Source organism: Branchiostoma belcheri, unplaced genomic scaffold, assembly GCF_001625305.1.
Source record: "Branchiostoma belcheri isolate BF01 breed outbred unplaced genomic scaffold, Haploidv18h27 scaffold6, whole genome shotgun sequence".
NCBI classification, from domain to species: Eukaryota; Metazoa; Chordata; class Leptocardii; order Amphioxiformes; family Branchiostomatidae; genus Branchiostoma; species Branchiostoma belcheri.
Window position 1 is genome coordinate 4,042,928 of NW_017804242.1, and position 18,304 is coordinate 4,061,231.

Sequence of the window (18,304 nt, forward strand, 5' to 3'; positions counted from 1 at the left end):
TCTTACGTCAGAATTCCTGCTTCCTGGCCCGATAGCTTTTGGGAACTTTTGACCAGTGGTTCAGCCCTCTTGGAGTCATTCCAGCTTCTGATATTTGAGCTCGGGGACTGGACTGTACCTAAAGGTAGGAGTTTGAAGGGTTTGGTCTTTTGATTCATTGCAATCCTACCATAGAACCATCGGCCCTTACGGCTTGAACTATAGACTCCAGGAACAAAAGTGCCAAGAGCTGTTGACTTGAGAAAAACTGTGGGAGACACTTGAACTTGCACTTGAACTGTTTGCCAAGCTATGCTGAAGTAAAGTATATCTTTCTTCATTCTTCCTGTTACGTCATGGTTAAAGCAAACGAGTCTGAACATTCAAAAAGCTAAGGAATATAATAGCATTTGTAGTAATTGTGGTATTTAATGAGATTTGGTCAGTTTGGGAAAAGGCTGGCTATATACATGTACTTGGGTGCCAGATCAAGTTTGCATAAATATCTGTCCAGACTATATGGCACTTTCATCCAAAGATAAGATAACTTGTAGCTGCACTAGGAACATGTTTAAGGAACTGTTTCTGCTTTAGTGAGTTTTAGACCTGGTGGAATGTTAGAGGCAGCGCCACTAGGACTGTCAGCCACCATTTCAGTCAAAACATGCCTTAGCCCTTCTGAAGAGAGCAGGACGGAGTGTAAAAGGTTGAAGTCTCACTTTGCACTGGCTGGGGTTTTTTTTAGTGGTAAGACACAGCTGTGCCAATAGTCCAAACTCAAAGTTCATCTTCCGTGCCTGACTCCGGATTACCGAGAAGAATTCCACTCCAGTTTCTTTGGTGTTCTGTTTGGAAATGGCAAATACTAGGGAAGAGGAACATTAGTTGAAGTTGAAAGGATGTATTCAGACAGAAAAAAAGAAGTATAGTATAGGTTTCAGAGAAGGTTGCAATGTACAACTAAAGTAACTTGTTACATTTTGGCCATATCATATGAGGTTGAGCACTATACTGACGGTAGTTGCAGCAGTTTTTGTTGTAAGGCATTCAGTAAAAGATATGAAGAATACTGAAATGAAGGATGGCTCTTTTTATCATAGAATGAAAATTGCCACAAAACATCTTCTTGCAAGTCTTCCAATGTAAGGATAGAAGAAATTTCTGTTGGAATAATGAATTTTACACTGATTTAACCAGTAGAGGTAGCCCAAAATGTAGAAATCGCTGTTTGTCTTACACAGTTGGAATCGAGGGAATACTGTCCAGTTAGTAACACTCTAGACAAAGTCTATGTCCAGTATGTCCCATAGCTAAAGTAGCCTTTACAAGGCTCCCAGAAGTGGCAAACTGTTCTCTTAGCATGAGACCAACTCCTCTGGCATATCATCCGTCTATTTGGCCAGTTTCTACTCTTTTCAGCCACTTCTGAAGTCTGGCAGAGGCTATAACTGAGTTAAAAAAAATCTTCTATTGCTCTACAGAGAGTAGCCTCTGTAGCAGGCTTACAGAACTGGGGGTTTGGTGGTCTTCGACTGTTTTCTGATTAGCCCAGTTCTAAACAGGGGTAATTCAACCAGGCCAGCTATGTTGTCTATATCTTATATGCAATCAGAAAATAGCACATAAAAGCTCCCAAAGACCCTGAATACCCCCCCAAAACACCAGTTTTTGGCATGCTATGGAGACTGTACAGAGAGAGTTGTTAGCAAGAGGGTACTTGATGTACCACCAGCTAAGCCGACACATTCACACCCTGTTGGCAGGATTATGTGGTGTTTGCTGTTGACTTTGCACAATAATGCCCAGTGGCAGTCAGGTGACGATATGCAAAGAGGAAAGTGATGGTTTCCTCACTTACCAGTGATTCCAGCCTTTGTGTTATGTTTGCACATGATCAGTAGGGCGATGAAAATGTATGATCAGTATTATACAGGGCAATCAGTAAACATCACTTCACAAGGACTAGGGACTGTGAATGACGGGGGAGGGGGGTGGTTTTGCCAATAGGCATATTTGGCTACTGTAAATGCATTTACATTGAATCTTGCTGTCTTTTCATTTTGCAGTAGGAGGGAAAATGAGGCTTTTAAGGCATTTGAAGTTCACAATTTTGTAACACAATAGAACCTAAAATCACACATCATTTTCTTCAAGGGATTTTACCAGCATTCTATAAAAAAGTGGCATATAATAAACTTATGGCCAGTGTACTGATAAACAAATTGGAGGTGTTTCTTTCGGTCTTTTCGATATTTACATGAGAATTTATCCCATTCCTTGAAGGACTTCTCTAGTTGATGAGTTCTGAATGAAATCATTTGCATCCATGTGTTTGAAGTGTTTACACTGTTTGTTTGGGGTTTCCTTTAAGTTTTGCACAAGAATATGTTGTAATGGATTGTGTACTTGAGTTTTGCAAGACAATGTACCCCATCTCCTGAAGTACCCATTTCTTAATCACTTCCATTGGCAACTTTTTTTTACGAGGCAACAATTTGGTCCTTGTTCTCTTTCGTTGACAACCTTCCGTATGCAGAAAGGCAGACCACACAGAAAATAAAGCTGGCAATTCTACTGCAGTATGCAGTACCAAGGAAAGCAGCTAGGAGTTCCAAAAGGAAAGCAGCTAGGAGTTCCAAAAGGAAAGCAGCTAGGAGTCCAAAATCTAATCACTTCTTTGGCATACCCACTTTCAGTCAATATTTGGCAAAAGCCTTGAAGGCAACTCTGTATTTACCCATACAGGATTCTAGTTGGTAAATTTTGTTGTGTTTTGGTGACGTCCCGTGGTAGACAGTAACAGCCGAGAGGTAACGTTAGATAAAGGACGCCTTTGTTGTCGTGTTTGCCGAGGGTCGAGGGGAAAACATCCTCTGTCCTGATTTTTTTTCCCAAGAATGTGAAAACAACCCGTCCCTTCTGAGTAGAGGTGACAAGCCTACGTGTTCCGGTCGGGTTGGGTTCTTTGTCCGGTGTTTGGACTGGTCACTTCTGTAGGTGTTTCTCGGCGCGGTGCGGAACGGGATGATACGCAGGGGCGCTATGACTCATCATGCATGTCGCTAAAAGACTTCGGCGCGCTGAAAGGGACTTTTTCCCTGTTTATTCAGTTTGTTGGGAGTTTTTGTCCAGTTGTGACAAACAGTTACCTTTTGTGTCTCCATGTTCTTTTCATTGAGCCACCTATTTATACAGTTTGAATAGAAAATTGAGGCCTCCCCTCTGCAGAATCAATTTTTGTTTTGTCGGGAAAATTATTCGTTTTAAAGGACTCAAATTATCTTCAAGTGGTTTGGGTTTGACTTTCCCACCACATTTGTGACGTGTTCCACAAAGGGTATAACAAATCACTACGGCATGTCCCGGTCTCTTTGTTCTAAGTCATAAATATGCATAGAACTCAGCAAACGAGAGTTTGGCAAATAAATAAAAAAGAAAGAAATGTTGAGAATTTGTCTTTCAGACAGTTCAGATGAATATACATTTTTCCTGGTAGTACTTCAAAGAGATTTTCTGTAATTCTCAGTGCAATAAGTGTACTAAGCAATGACCCATAACTTTTTAATCCTACCCATTAGGAAATGTTACCTTCCCAAGGTATACCTTGGGTGTGTATTGCCTGTTGTCTTGTGTGTATTGTCTGATAACTGTATCAGTGTATGAAGGGTTTTAACAGTTTCTTGTCAGAACTAAAGAAGGGCAAGGGTGTATTCTAAAAAGAAGACCCTTCTTTTTACCTTTCAACACATTTAACTATGTGATACTCACTGTCTTTTAAAACTTGAAGGTTTTACTTCATTTGTGTGTTCTTTCCATGCTCTATAAAATCTCTGTGAAAAGTAGCTTCTATAGCCTGGAGGTAGAAATAAGCAGTTTTGTACATTTAAATTTGAATGGAAAAAATTTTCCATCCACCAAACGGCGTTCTCTGTCTACAAAGTTGCTTTAGGCATCTACTTAGAGGTAAGTCTAATTGGCTTTAGCTCAGTTCAGTGAAAATTTCCTCGTGCACTTTTGTATCTCAACTCTTCCCTTTGTTCTCTATGGAAACCTTAATAGGACGGTTACAGCTCCTGATTAAAATCTGAAAAACCTTCCCTTCCACTTCAGAAACTCTGAGTCCTCCGAGGGATTCCAAACTCAGCAAGAATCGGATAGATTTGAGGAGTATTTGCTCTGTGACCTGTAAGACTTTTCTCTTGGCTCTGGGGCTAGCTGGGCCATGATTGTGAGGGAAGGGCTTAGGATTTGAATATGAAAATACAGGATCTTCTCCGTGAAAGGCAGACTTGGCCGGTTTAATTAGGGTTGTCTGTAAGACAATGGGAACTCGTGTCTGGCTATTGTTTGGTGACTTGCCATTTCCAGGCTGGTAATTGGAGGGGTTGGCTTACCACGCTGGAACAATGCATCATTATCATTTCTACACCTTCACATGCATACAGCCAGAGGCACTTTCTGTGGTCTTTTTGCTATAGTCCTCTCCTGCTTACTGTAAATTGTGAAACGTGCAAGGTGGTTTTATTTTCCTGGTGACCAATAATCCATGACACTACTGATATGTCTTCCTTGTATGACTACTGTACTATAGAATTGTTTTGAACAGTGATTTTTAAAACTGTGAAAACCTACATTTTCCTTCCTACTTCAAAATAAAACCACTGTGAAAGCTTCACAAAAAAGTCATGCTATGTAGAGTGGAGCAGTTTTTTTGTGGGGTTTCAGAGATTTCTGAAAATCATAATTTTTTTTTCATTTTGGCAAAAGTTTTTTTGTGGGGTTTCAGAGATTTCTGAAAATCATAATTTTTTTTTCATTTTGGCAAAAGAATAAGTTTCTTCCCCTCTTTTTCTATTGTTTCTTGAGGTCAATACACATTGAGAAATTTTACAGGAATTACTGGACAGCCCCGGCCTTTCCTCATGATTGGCAGAAACCCCGGACAAACCCTCTAGTAACCCCTCCCCACACTGTCCTATTGGACAGTCCTGGTCTTTGCATTTTGGGTATACAAGTGGAAAGGGGCGGGGATTTCATGCGTGAAGTGGAGAGCAAAGGCATGCACCCATTGTGAGCCACCAGAGTTGACCAACCAGTCGGTGGACCTCGTGCGAAGGGGTGCCACAAAGGTTATCTCAATTTTTCCATTGCTCACACTCGATCAAAAACAGTCCGTAGAAGATGCAGAATCTTTTCAAGGATCGTTGTACAAACATTAAAACTTCTGAGGGAAAATTTACACTGTTAGAACTTAGAAGATTTTTGTGCTAAGCATCTCTTCGTTGTTGACCCCTCTGCAGACTCCTGAGTTGGTACGCTCCTGTGGGAAGACTTTGTGTCAGTGTGTTTCGACTCCAGAGCAGTCCGTCCGCACTGGCCTGAGGGTATCCCACTGCCCAAACCAAGGTGAGCCATATTTGTTTTCCTGTGGTTCTCCATTGTAAAGTGACACAGAGAATGATTTAAGGTATGCTGTGGAATAACATGTGGTCGCCGTGCCTATACTGAAATAAGGTAAACTCCCATGTTTCGACTTTGTTGTTGTTGCCATTTTGTTTGACATACTGAGTGTATACAAAGTCTTGTGTCTGTTGTAGGTGGGAAAAACAGTACATAGACAAGGCTTTTTGTATGTTTTTGCCTTACAATAGTGGTAGTTGATACTGTGACATGTGGTAGTTGAGATTTGTGTGATCTTCTTGACTCCGGGTAAGTCTTAAATCATTCCTGAAAAACCACAGCGATTAATCTGTTTTAAAACAGGTCGAGGATTAAGTAGGACTAAGACTTTAGTAGGACTAAGACTGAAGTAAGAGAAGAATTGATTTTTCCACTCAGACAATGGCTCTTAGCCAAAGGCAAACTAAAAACTCTCACAAAGATTATCTTACTCATAGCATTACACTGTACTGGGGGCAGGATTCCATTGTGCAGTATTCATAGTAGTATTCACTACTCTTTCTGCAATACATGTATCTTTCTAGGCCTTTTCAGGCCTTTCTATAGCATGTCTTGTGCTACCATGTGTATATGAGCCTTCTACAGTTTCAAGAAAATGGAATGGACATCATTAGCGATTGAAAAGGCTAATTGATTTCAATACAAATTGGTTTCTAATTGTTCTGTAGTCCGATTGTAGGTTAAAGATAGAAGCTGCCACAAAATTTTAAAGCCTTTCTTAAAAGTTCTGTAGACTGCTTAGACTGCCTTGTGTATAGGACCATTTTACATTTTCCAGAAAAGCACATGGACATCATTAGCTGTTTGTAAGGTTAATTGAATACTGTACAAATTGGTTTCTAATTGTTCTGTAGTCTGGTACGATTGTAGGTTAAATGGAGAATTTGGCTGACACAAGCTTTATCTCATGTACTATGCCAAACAGTGGAGTCTATGTGGGAGGGCTTGTTAGAGTGATTATAACTATCTACCCTGCCCATAACATCAATGCTGGTGACAGGACCTCTAAATAAACTGTCAGCCATTCCTGTGATAGTTTACTGTAGGGGTATCTTTGTTTCTCTGTAGTGAGTTCTTTTTGTTCTCTTGTTAGGAATTTGTATATTTTGGGTCTCAGTAAAGCTTGTTTTTACACAATATTGCACCAAACTTGTCCCACCTTCAGTCAGGTTTGTTACTTTTATGCTAGCAGTTATGGAATATAACTTAAGAACAATAGACTGACATGGCTGTTTTTGGTCTATTTCTTCAGGTTTGTATGTACTCAACAGGTGAATATTACAACACCTTTGGGGTCATGACTGAGTTAAACTGTACTGAACCTATTGTCCTGAATATTACTGTACTTTCAAAACTCAATTCAAGTTACTATTCAAGACTATAGAAAGAAAGTCAGACTGTAGCATTATGAACTTAAAAAAATGTATTTCTGACCCAATATCTATTGGCATATTTTGCTATTTATTCTTCTTTTGAAAAATGCTGAAATGTACAATGAAGACAACAGATAATATCTCAGATCCTGCTTTGGATTTTTACTGGACATTTTCCATTTACCTAAAATAGTGATCAGATCAATGGATTATGAGGATTATGGTGCCCATGAAAAGGTCTGTGTGGCCTCAGACCATTAGGTTCACTTGCTACTGTAAATTCAGAAACTTTTGCGATGGTTTTATTTTCACAATAACCTAGAATTTAAGACACCGCAAATTGTATTACATACAGAATTGTTTCAACCGCAAATTCAAAATACCAGAAAACTTCCCTTTTCCTCCTACCACGAAATATAACCAGAAGTATTGCAGGTTATACACCTGGTATTATAATGATATGGTTAAACACGAAACTTGGATCAACCGGCATTCTACAACATTTAACAGCGTGTTCCTATAACCTTGGCAGCCACACCCAAATCCCCTGGTCTTGTAAACACAGTACAATCATTGAAGCACCATTAGCCTTCAAACATGTTAGCAAAAGAGTTGTAGAAATCTAACAGATTAAGAGATTCCCGGGGATTTACAGAGATCAGTCTGCTGGTAGGATGTGAAATTCACTGGAATTTTAAAAGCCCGGTTCAAAGCCTGGCTTGCGGCGGTTCCGAGCCGGTTATTTGTGCTCCAGGACATTCTAAAGGCTGATTATCATAACTGAGTATCACTGGGCTAGTTTTCTTAATTGCGTTTGCGTACGGGAGCTAGATTTTGTTTTTAATATCCTGCACTAGGGATCTCTCTAGGCATAGTCTTGTATGTAGCTCAATTCTTTTGTACCCACATGTCTGCCTGTATGTTTAGGTATAGACATAGCTTACAAAAGTTGCTGCACTTTTGTTGTGTCAATAGTTCTTCTAAAAGTATATTTTTGGTCGGTTGAAAATCTGTTTCACGAAGTTACTTTTGCAGTGGTTTTATTTCGCAGTAGAAGGGAAATCAGGTTTCGTCAGTGTTTTTAATTCACGGTTACAATTTGTAGTGGGCCTAACAGTGACAGACTTCAGTGTAGGGTAAATCGGGGTCTGTTTTATCTGTTATTTGTCAGGACATTGGGATGAACAGAAGTGGTCTGGTCCATTTGCCTGGACTTTTATGCCATATTTCAGCTGCCATGTGTAGCGGCGGAAGACCAGACATTATCAGTACAATCAGGATGTTAAATTCTCACAGCGTCTGGCCTCCCAAAACCCCCGCGCCCGCTGCTCTCACAAATTAGGGCTGGGGGAATGTCGGAGAGGTTTGGCTGCCAGAGCACAGATGCTTCCCTTCCGCTCACGACATCTCGTCACCTGTTTTACTGAGGCAGAGCAGGACGGCGTAAAGCTGACTTTATCACCGAAACGCCAGTCAGGACTGTCAGATGTCCAGATGGGAGCGGGGGTCTGCCTGCGATCGTAAAAAATCCTCAGGTCAAGAAGGAAGCTCTGGGCCAATTTGTAAAAGGTGCTGACTATACTTTAAGAGCTGGAAGAAGTAAAAAATCTTTTCTTTCTCTTAAAAAATCTTTTAGTTTCTAACAGCAATACATAGAACTATATTGCATGGCAATTGTACCAGGTAATACATGGATAAAGATAAAATCCAAAGTTATGATATTTGGGAAACTCTTTTTTTATACACACTACTGTAAAATCTAAGCATTTGACAACGTTTTACAAAGGTTTAATCGGTTATGGAGTTAGGCAGCAATGAGAAGTTTAACATAATTATACATTTAAAGAGTATGAAGTTTTCCTTTTAAGTATTTGATATTTTGATTCTCAACTGCATCCATGCCAATAGTCGATTCCAGTATGCAGGCATGTGAATTCTGACAGTCTGAAAGTTAGTTGGGCAGAAAATAAGGACAAGAATCAAGATTTATGCGGCCAAACTTGGACTAGACTGGTCAAAGCAATTTGCGTGGCGGCCGGCAGCCGCATGCGGAATGTCTGCCACAGGAAATTGGCCTTTCATGTTCAACTGCAAGGTCATGCAGCGAGAATTGCCAGAACCCTTGACTTCAGAAATGTCTTAAGCACGTGCTGAAATTCTCTAACTTTTTAAGGCTGTGTACTAATAAGTCGGTGCCACAACGGGGCAAATTTTCTTCAGACAACTTCCAGAAAAGTCGCTGATTGAACAGAAGCAGTGACTTTGAGTACAGGAGTTTGGATTTGAGATGTTCGAGTCTTGTGTCAAAACAGTTGAGGTGACACACAGCAGGGAACAGAGTAATTGAAGCGTGGTTAACTTCACCCCGCCTCGTGGCATTGACTGCTAACAGAAAATCTCAAGAAGTAGGAAGTTTGGGAAATGACTCGAGTAGTTGAGATGCCTTTCGAGATTCAAGATCATAGTGCAAGAAATGAAAATCTATGATTGATTTTCCAGAAATTTAAAGGCATCCAATGCAATTTCAGGGCAGCAAAACTGAACTTTCAAAGCCAATTTGAAAGAAATAACAGCAAACGTCAATATCATTTTTGGTTTGCCACCCTGAAATTCTATTCAATTTTGGATGCCTTTAAACAAGATAAGTTGTAAGCCTTTAAGGGAATGTTATGTTGCTATAACAGTAGAGAAAATGGACCTTGAACATCTGGAGATTGAACTTTTGCATTGAAACACAACACAAACTTTAAAGACCACCCTACTGTTAGAAACTGCGACCAGTGGTTTGAAATTTTAAACCCTTTCCCTTCAAGCCTGCCTTGAAATTTAAAGCAAAGCCTATGGTCAGAAATAAGCTGGCTGCTTCCAGCAAAGGCAAAGTTGGAAAACACATGTTGGGTGTTGTTTTATAGTCTGGTTAAAATGTTACACTAGAGGCTTAAACAAAGTCTTGGAGTCTGACTTGTACTTGAATTGGAACAAAGCTGTAAAACACATGTTAATCTATTTAGTTGCAAGAGACTAGTTAAGGTATTAGAACTTAAAGTTTTTGCATTACTATAATCTTCACATGAAAATGGCAGTCATTAATGTCCAAGGATTATAATAACAAGAAAACAAGACAGTTACTCAAACAACTGAATAGATTTTGAAAACTGTTATTCGTTTCAAGTAGCATCCACTACTTTTCACCATTTTCCATTTTGTGGCGAAAAGTAGTGAATGCTACTTGAAATGTCTAACCAGAGACATTGTCCTTGGTCTAACGGTTTTCAAAATCTATGATCCAGTTGCTTGAATGACTGTTTTTTTTTGGTCTCATTACGCATGTCTAAACAGTACTTTCATTATAGTAATAGTGCTGCTTCAACTAACATGTAAAAACTTTAAGGAAGACACTTTCAACTGCAACAAATCTGAAAACCATCTTCAAACTAGTTGATGTCACACTTCAAAGAAGCCACATGACAAGCCTCACTGGGTCAGTCTACTGAGGAAGACCAGAGTGACTGGTCGAAAGCTCTAGGTGAGAGAACTTTTTTATAGTTTGGACCAAAAGTTTTGAACTTTAAACATGTAACTACCAACACAGATGAACTTTCTTCAAACTACTTTGATGGCTCTTAATGGAATCCCTCAGTAGGTCACTCTCTCACTTTGCAAGGCTTCATCGGAAATGTAAGACAAATGTTAGAAAGTCATGTGTACACAAACACCCGGGTGGCTTTCATCATCAGAACCTCCACAAGATGGGGAAACTCATCCTCAGCACCAGATTTCAACATACCACGGGTTTACACAACAGAGATTGACTGGCAGACTGCCCACGGCAAAGCTCCTGTTGAAAAATATTACCATGCTGTAAAAAGTTAGCCTGGGTACCATCCTACTTGTATGCCGGGGCTCCCACACTCGCTTCCCTAACAAGTAGGGAAGCGAGTGTGGGAGCCCCGGCATACAAGTAGGATGGTACCCAGGCTAGTAAAAAGTTTCCAGGTCTCATAAAAGTCACTAACAAAAAGGGTCTAATATAGACAGCGATAATTTGACTTCTAGGTTCGAGGATTTGAAAAAGGATAGTGCTATAGATTGGACTATCAAAAATGACAACATAGTCTAAGGGGTAAGTCTGTACTTTGGTGCACACAGTCTTGGAGTGAACAGAGTCAGATGCAAGTTTTCACCACAGCTTTCTGTTTTCATGATGTCCTAGCTCTTTCTAAAATTCTACATAAAAATGTCCATGGTCTAAAGCTTTAAAAATCTCTAGCCTTAAGCGTAGATAATAAAAGTATGTGAGTAAAAGCACCTGTTGACGTTTATTTGTTTGTGGTTGCCAAAAACGGAAGGAGGGTTGACTGGAGATGGTCATTATCAAGAGTCAATTTGTGAGTCTCTTTGTTGGTGTAGTTAACAGTCGGTGCCTCACACACACGAGATCAACCTACCGCAGACCCTGTCAGTTGTCAGAGAGCCACTCCCGATGGCTGATCATGCACCGACAACGCCGTGGCCGGAAAAACGTTCCCAAACACGACTTAGTCACCTCCACGTTCTGATTAGTTCCTGCCAGTAATCACCCTCCAAGTTAAAACAGGAAATTTCTCCCTCGCCAAACTACCACCGTGAACTTGTTAAGATGCAAGTTTCTGTTGTTGGGCAGGAAACCTTCCATTCATGCATGCAGTCCTTGCGCAGGTAAGCGGTATTTTTTCCTCCAAGGTCCTGCCCTCTTGCTGGGAAGATGTTTTGACTCCTTTTACCTCCCAAGAAGCGTTGGAATGATGTTGAGGAAAGAACAGTTTGGCATGCTTCATTCCGATTGAAATCTGTAGAGAAATTGCTTCAATCATGGGGTGGTAACGCTTAAGAATTAGCTTGGTGTAGTAGTGGCAAGAGGCACAAAAATATGGCATTGTAGATGCTAAGAATTCAGTGTTATGCCCACAAACATTCTCTGTATAAACAGATGATTTTAAACATTCCTTAAGGGCCCTGTGACCTGTCATTAAGGGGTAAAAGCAGCGAAAGTTTTCTTTGTACCTGAAGATGTTGTGTTTGTCTATCGACCGTGAGACACGCGGCTTGTTTAACAACGTACTTCATACAAGCACCCTCGTCAGGGCAGTTGGGAATGAAGTTTACTGCGGAGGCGACTTGCCGCTCTGTTCAAAGTCGCCAAGTGTTCAGGAACATTTGTCCTCAAAGAATGGCCTGGTCTCATGGCGACAGGAAAGTGCACAGGTTGTTGGTGCTTAGGCAGAGGAAAATAATGTTGTGTTTCTGGTTATAGTCCTGATAGAAATAGGGATACCGTAGATAGGGATTCTCTCTCCTTTCTTTTCTTTCTTTTGATTTTGGCTGTACCGATCCAACATGTATAGTTTAGAAACTGAATTGCATCAGGACCCCTGCTTCTCCTATTGGGTCAGTTAGTCCTCACTGCACTACTTGTGAGAAATTGGGCTGGTCTCAATCATGATGTTTCTGACTCAGGGAGAAGAGTTGCTGTTACAGTTCTATACCTCTAGTTCTATGCCTAGAAGTGGCCAAAAATAATTGGACTTGCATTGAGCGACGCCGTCAAAAAAAAAAAAAGGACCAGGGCAGTCTTCAGGACCTGTCCTTGCAACTATTTCATCCGATTTACTCAAGAAAAAATCTGAAAATGTGTGAAATACTGATTTTTAAAACTGTTTCTACTCTCTTAAAAGTGGGTTCAAAATTCAGATCCAAAATGTATGTTACAGCCTTGCCAGCAACACCCCCCCCCCATAAAAGCTAGGGTCAGTGGCTTTTTCTAGGGTTGGTTGGGAACCAGAAACAAAACATTATTTGCTATGCCTGAGTGTGATTTCCCTGCCCTAGCCAGAATGGGTGAGTGGGTGGGGGCAGAGAATTCCTCCTAGTCTAGACACCCTTAAACCTGACTGCGAAAAACACTTTTGAGCCACCACGCTTCTTACGCTAAGAGATCAAACGATGATAGCATTGTAGTCACTTTTTTCAACCTGACGTTTTATTTTACATATTACAAGTTGTTTAGTACATTGGTTGCAGAGATCATAGTCTTGTAAAAGACTTATAAAGTGGAGCAACCTGTTGCAAGCTTTTTAGTTTTACTCCCGTCAAAAAGTATTCTGAAGACTTTCACTGCCAAAGATTGCTGAAAAGATAACTACTGTACTTTATAGGCTTTCTGGAGCCCTTGGCGAAGCTCGTTTAAGACAAAGAATTATAAAAATTGTTGCCATTTTGATATAATTCTATGATACATGATATACCAATAGATACAAGTGCTGTAATATTTTTTAATTGGCAGTTATGTGTCCTTCGATTCTGATTGGTCCATTTTGAAATGCCTCTCTGGACGTGCTGCATGTTTGTATTGTTTAGACAACTCTAGCCTAACATTACCTGGTCGTAGAGGTCAGGGCAAAAATGACTGCCATGCCAACCAACTCCCTGGTCTGGGTAGTTTGAAGTAATCCAGAGCCTTTGGCTAAGACAGCGTTCATATGATTTTTATCACATTTCTGAATACTCTACATTGCTGACCAAGGCAACAAGATAAAAATGGCCTCTAGTTGACAATCATAATTAGTCATTTTGATGATACCACTTTTGATTTTGTGTTTGTGCACTAGGTATAATACATGTATATGAGGGCCTGCATGCCCTTTTTCGTAAGGCGTTATCAGGCCTTTTTAGACTTCGTAATTCGTAATAGGACATTAGCCACAAATCGTAAAGTCGTAATCAGCTCTGAGACTTTAACGTTATTTGTAATCAGTTGCGAAAATTTTGCATAATTCGTAATCACTACCCCCCCATGTAGGCCCTCATATATAGCCTCAAAGCATAAATGCGTGCATGATAATTACAGCATAGAAAAGTTGTAATGGTGACAGGTCTAGAACACATGTATTAATGTTATACAATGTGAACAAGGGCTTTATGTCAATATAATATAGTATAGGCCTGTGGCTAGATTCTAAAGTTTCACTGCTAACAATGATGCTTGTTCTGTGTTCTACATTTGTATGTTTTAGCTTTGGGATAATCGCTAGTTGATACTTTGTCATTGACACCTGTTCAAAACGTCACCTTCTAACCTTGCAGTCATTTAATGAGTGTATGTCTCTTGTCTCAGCTGCAAAAACGGTCAGGGGTCACCTCTCGTAGGAGGAACGGGAACTGTCATAACTCAGAGTTCCTTTTAATAATCCCTCTCAAGGTCGTACAAGGTCGTGCGTGACCCTAAGACGTAAACACGGGTATTTTCCTCATTTCTTGATAAATTGCGATTTTCAATCTGTTGTTATGGGTGACCCTGACAAGTTCAGGGAACCCGAAAGTGCGAGGGATTAATTTTCAGGGTAGTGAAAGCAAGAAAACATTCCCGCCTTTTGTTGTGTAAACACCCCAGGAAATCAACTGAGACCTCTTATGGGCATCCCGGGCACAAGCCCCTAGTGTAAGAACTGTTGACTACAAATGTCATGTGTCGGAAAAGTTGCATTCAAAACATCCTGTCAAATCCCAAGTGCGATGCAGCCGTATAAAACGGTTTGGGTCTTTGTAGGCATGGGAGCCACTCACAAATAGAGCTCCTTTCCTTTTTTCATTGCAACAGAATTGAGAATGTCCATGGTTTTAATAATGGGGAAATTCTAGTTTTACCAAGTCAACATGTTGCAAACATAGTTTCTAAGATAGAAAAAGACACAAAATTGGTAAGTTGGTTACTTTCTCCATTAAAACATTGTGTGAAATGTACTTTTTTGCTGTATTTGATGTCATTCCAGATACATTCAAACCTGTACAAGTGACCACCCCTACATGTACATAAGGACTACGTAGGCAATGTGACGGCGGACCACTTTTTGTTTTGGTACATGGTGGCCCCTTAGACAATTTTTCCCATATCAATTGACGCATACTACCATACCATATACCATAGTCCAGTAAGTTAGAACCCTTCTTTCACGTTAACCTTCTACCCTGTTCAGGAGGACCCACAAACAAGCTACAGACCATTAGAGTCCTTGAAACTTACCCCTCAACACTTAAGGTTTGAACTTGTGCATAAACCATGTCCTGATATCTCTCCATCAGTAAGTGAGGAGAGATTCCAGCCCAGTCTAGACTAGTCTGTCTGAAAATTAACAAGGCAGGATACTCCTTGCCAAGAACTCGACTTTCTTTCCTGCCAATCTACGCTGCAAAGAGTCGTAACTTTGCTGTCCAGTTGAGAGAGACTTTGTCAAGCTAAAAACCATCTGCCCTAGACCGAATCCCCATTAGATTGCTTCAGGAACATTATGGGTGTTGGAAAAGAAGTTTGTCAAGCATTGAAAGTTGATAGCATACACTACTGTGAAGTGACAATGCCCTTACTTATTGAGAAACTAACATTTAATTTCACTGTCACATTACATCATCTGAAGTAGAAACTGAGAAGTTTCGCGATACTGTAAATTTTGAAATGTTCGTGGCAGTTTACGCAGTCTCCTCTTAACTTGAAATCATGACACCGCCAAATTGTGGTTTGTATCTCTGTTGTACCACAGAATTGTTTGAACTGTGAACATCAAAGACCTTAAAAAGTTTCCTTTTTCTCATACTGCAAAATAAAACCACCACAAAAGTAAATGTATCTACAGTATCAGGTCAGAGGTCACAAAGTCCTGCCCACTTTTGGCTCCTCCCCCACACATCTGGCAGAGCATGCTGGGTAAATATTTGACAAGAAGGCTGGCTCGCACATTGGTGTGTTGTGTGAGTCAGTCTGGGGCGATTTGGCTCAGGATGTGTTAGCTTTTCTGTCTAGAACTCCGGTAGGAAATTCCGCCACTCAAGGAGCTACCACACTGGACATGGACAGATGGACTGCAACTAGGTTTGTACCAGATTCTCAGATTTGGTGTCCTTTTATTTCTTTTAAAACGGAATTGGGAGAAATTTAAAGCAGGAGCAGCTGGAAAGGGTACTGTTGGTTATCAGTGGCTTGTTCAGGCTTGATTGATGGAGCTGCTCTCTTCTGGGCTGAAGAAGGGAGAGATATTTTCTGGCGGGCACTTTGCTTTGCTTTCAACGGCTTTTAGAAGTCGTCATACTAAAAGTCGTACTGTGTAAAAGGATTACAAAGCTTTTTAGCTGTCGTACGTTTTTGGTAGATCATGAAAGTAGGTTTAAGGGTGGGTTTAAGGGTAGGTAAAAACAAAAAGTGCCTTGACCTGAACTGTTCTGCTTTGGTGATACCACAGTTGACAACCCAAAAGTTATCCTTTATTTTTCTGTCTGGTGTGGAAAAAAAAAGAAGAATAGAAACTGAAAAGAAATCAGATGATTTTGGCAACATATCATAGATATTTTAAACAGCATGGAAAACTCTTTATTTCGAAGAATTCTCATCTTCAGAAAGTTGAATGTATAGAAATTAGAATAATGCGTGTACTTTTCTTTGCAAACCCATTATAACTTTATCGACTGAATTTTGCTTTAGTTTTGAATGGAATATTACTTTGTCTGATGTTGATATTTGCTTATGTCTGTAGTTTACAGTCACATGTACCCTATCCTGTACAACAAGCCACAGCAAGCAACGCCTTCAATCTAATTAATCACCACTGTTCCTAACAGCTGATTTTATTTGCCAAATACAAAGTCGCCCATATGTACGACAGACATAAAATCTTGTAGCCTCTACCAGGCACCGCGGATCGCTGGAAAAATAGTAGAAATTGGCCAAAATAAAGGGATAGTATACCAGAGAAGATCTCGGGCCATAGAAGATCCAATTCGGTGTGTCACGAATTAGATTGTCTAAGTTCTATGGCCCGAGATCTTCTCTGGTAGTGGTACATGTATACTATCCCTTTATTTCGGCCAATTTCTACTATTTTTCCAGCGATCCGCGGTGCCTGGTAGAGGCTAATAAAATCTTGCCCTTCTTTGTTTGAGAGCATCTGTCATCCAGTATGTTTTTGTTATTGCTTAGTCCTGTGGTAAGAGACACATATATCTTTTAAAAACTGTCAACGCATGTTTTCATTCTGATCTAGGAAAACAAACCAAAACGGTTGTGTACAAAAAGCTGCCATAAATATGTAGCGAGGCAGTTCTATGGGCTGTTAAAAGTAACATTCATGAAGACATTTAGCACATTCAGCAGTTTTAAAGGCATCCAGTGTAATATTAGGGCTACGAAACGAAAGATATTCTGGATAAGAAAATCTGATCTTGGTAGTCACTACCATTTTTTAGCACATTTTTCTCCTCATTTCATACTTGAAAGCGTTTGAAAAAGCCAAGAAACAAGTTAGTCCCTTTATTTTTTGGTGCCACCGATAAATAGCTAGAACCAGCCTAAGATACAAGCAACCATTTTCCGTCAGCAACATCATGTTTTTGCCTCACTAGTAACAGACTAGACTAGTATAGCATGCTATGGTATAGGGTCGATTGAACTTACATTTGTACTACATTAATACTAGAATGACCAGAAAATTGACTAAAATCCAGTTTTGCCACCCTGAAATTGCATTGATACAAAAATTGGAGTGTACAGTATCTTGCCACTACTTTCAACTCCAGTGTTTTTGTTTAGACAACGAGGAACAAAATGTGGTAGCTATCAGATAATAATGTATGTTGCCCCCCTGTGGAGAGGGGAGGAGTTGACAACAGCTGCAATAGGGTCTCATCTTTTTAATTGTCTCTTCAAAGCCAAAACTGGCTCAGACTGCTTATGTCGTTATGAGGTGAAAATGTGCATTGATTGATGGAATACATAGCCTGGACTTACTAGTACTGTAGTAGCACCATTGTTTGAACTGGTACAACACGAAAGCAAGGAGATATTATTCTTATAGATTTTAATGTAAAGCCTTGTATGATTTTGTAAAGCATCAGTATTTGTATTCGTTTAAGATCTTGTTTTTGTTTTGTATGATCCTCAACTGAGGTAAAGCATGAGACTTTTTCAAGTAGCTACTAGTGCAATTCGGCTGTTCATATTTAGCCAAGCACACTGGGTCATCCTTACTATTCTCGATAAGTACTTTCAGTAAAAACAAGGAGAAGTCGTAGACATCATCCCTCCATGAAATAGCTTGTTATTTTGTAATCTTTTGGTGTATTTCAATAGAGATATTATGAGTCAAACTTTCAAGCTGTCATGTGCAGGCGTTTAGTGTCTTGTTACCATGGTTTGTTTACTTTGATGGCCAGCAGGTCATTTGCCTTAGCCTGGGTACCATCCCCAGTAGTATATTCGCAAACTCTATAACTGTTATAGAGTTTGCGAATATACTACTGGGGATGATACCCAGGCTACATTTGCCTGTACATGTAGGTCAATGACCAGGTCAAATGACCTGCAGACCAGACAAACAAGATTTATTTTCCTCTGTCTAGGGGTAAAAATAGATAGGGCTGCCTGGGTCTGACCCAATAGGGGCTGCACGAGCAACCTCCATGGAGGAGCT

The 18,304-nt window shown here is 40.1% G+C and overlaps 1 protein-coding gene across 8 annotated transcripts in view; it reads left to right on the top strand.

Moving 5' to 3' along the window:
* The window catches only part of LOC109482585 (discoidin domain-containing receptor 2-like), a 114,941-nt gene that overhangs the window by 49,337 nt on the left and 47,300 nt on the right, over positions 1-18,304 (top strand). For 5 of the 8 annotated variants that reach the window (XM_019785354.1, XM_019785362.1, XM_019785363.1 and 2 more), the window contains one exon: positions 5,280-5,385. The exons of 1 other annotated variant lie outside the window; for it this stretch is intronic. The gene's annotated coding sequence lies outside the window, so the exon portion shown is untranslated. Of the gene's footprint in view, positions 1-29; positions 125-5,279; positions 5,386-15,555; positions 15,715-18,304 lie in introns of those variants that run through there. 2 more of the 8 variants (XM_019785355.1, XM_019785357.1) reach the window with 2 other exon arrangements.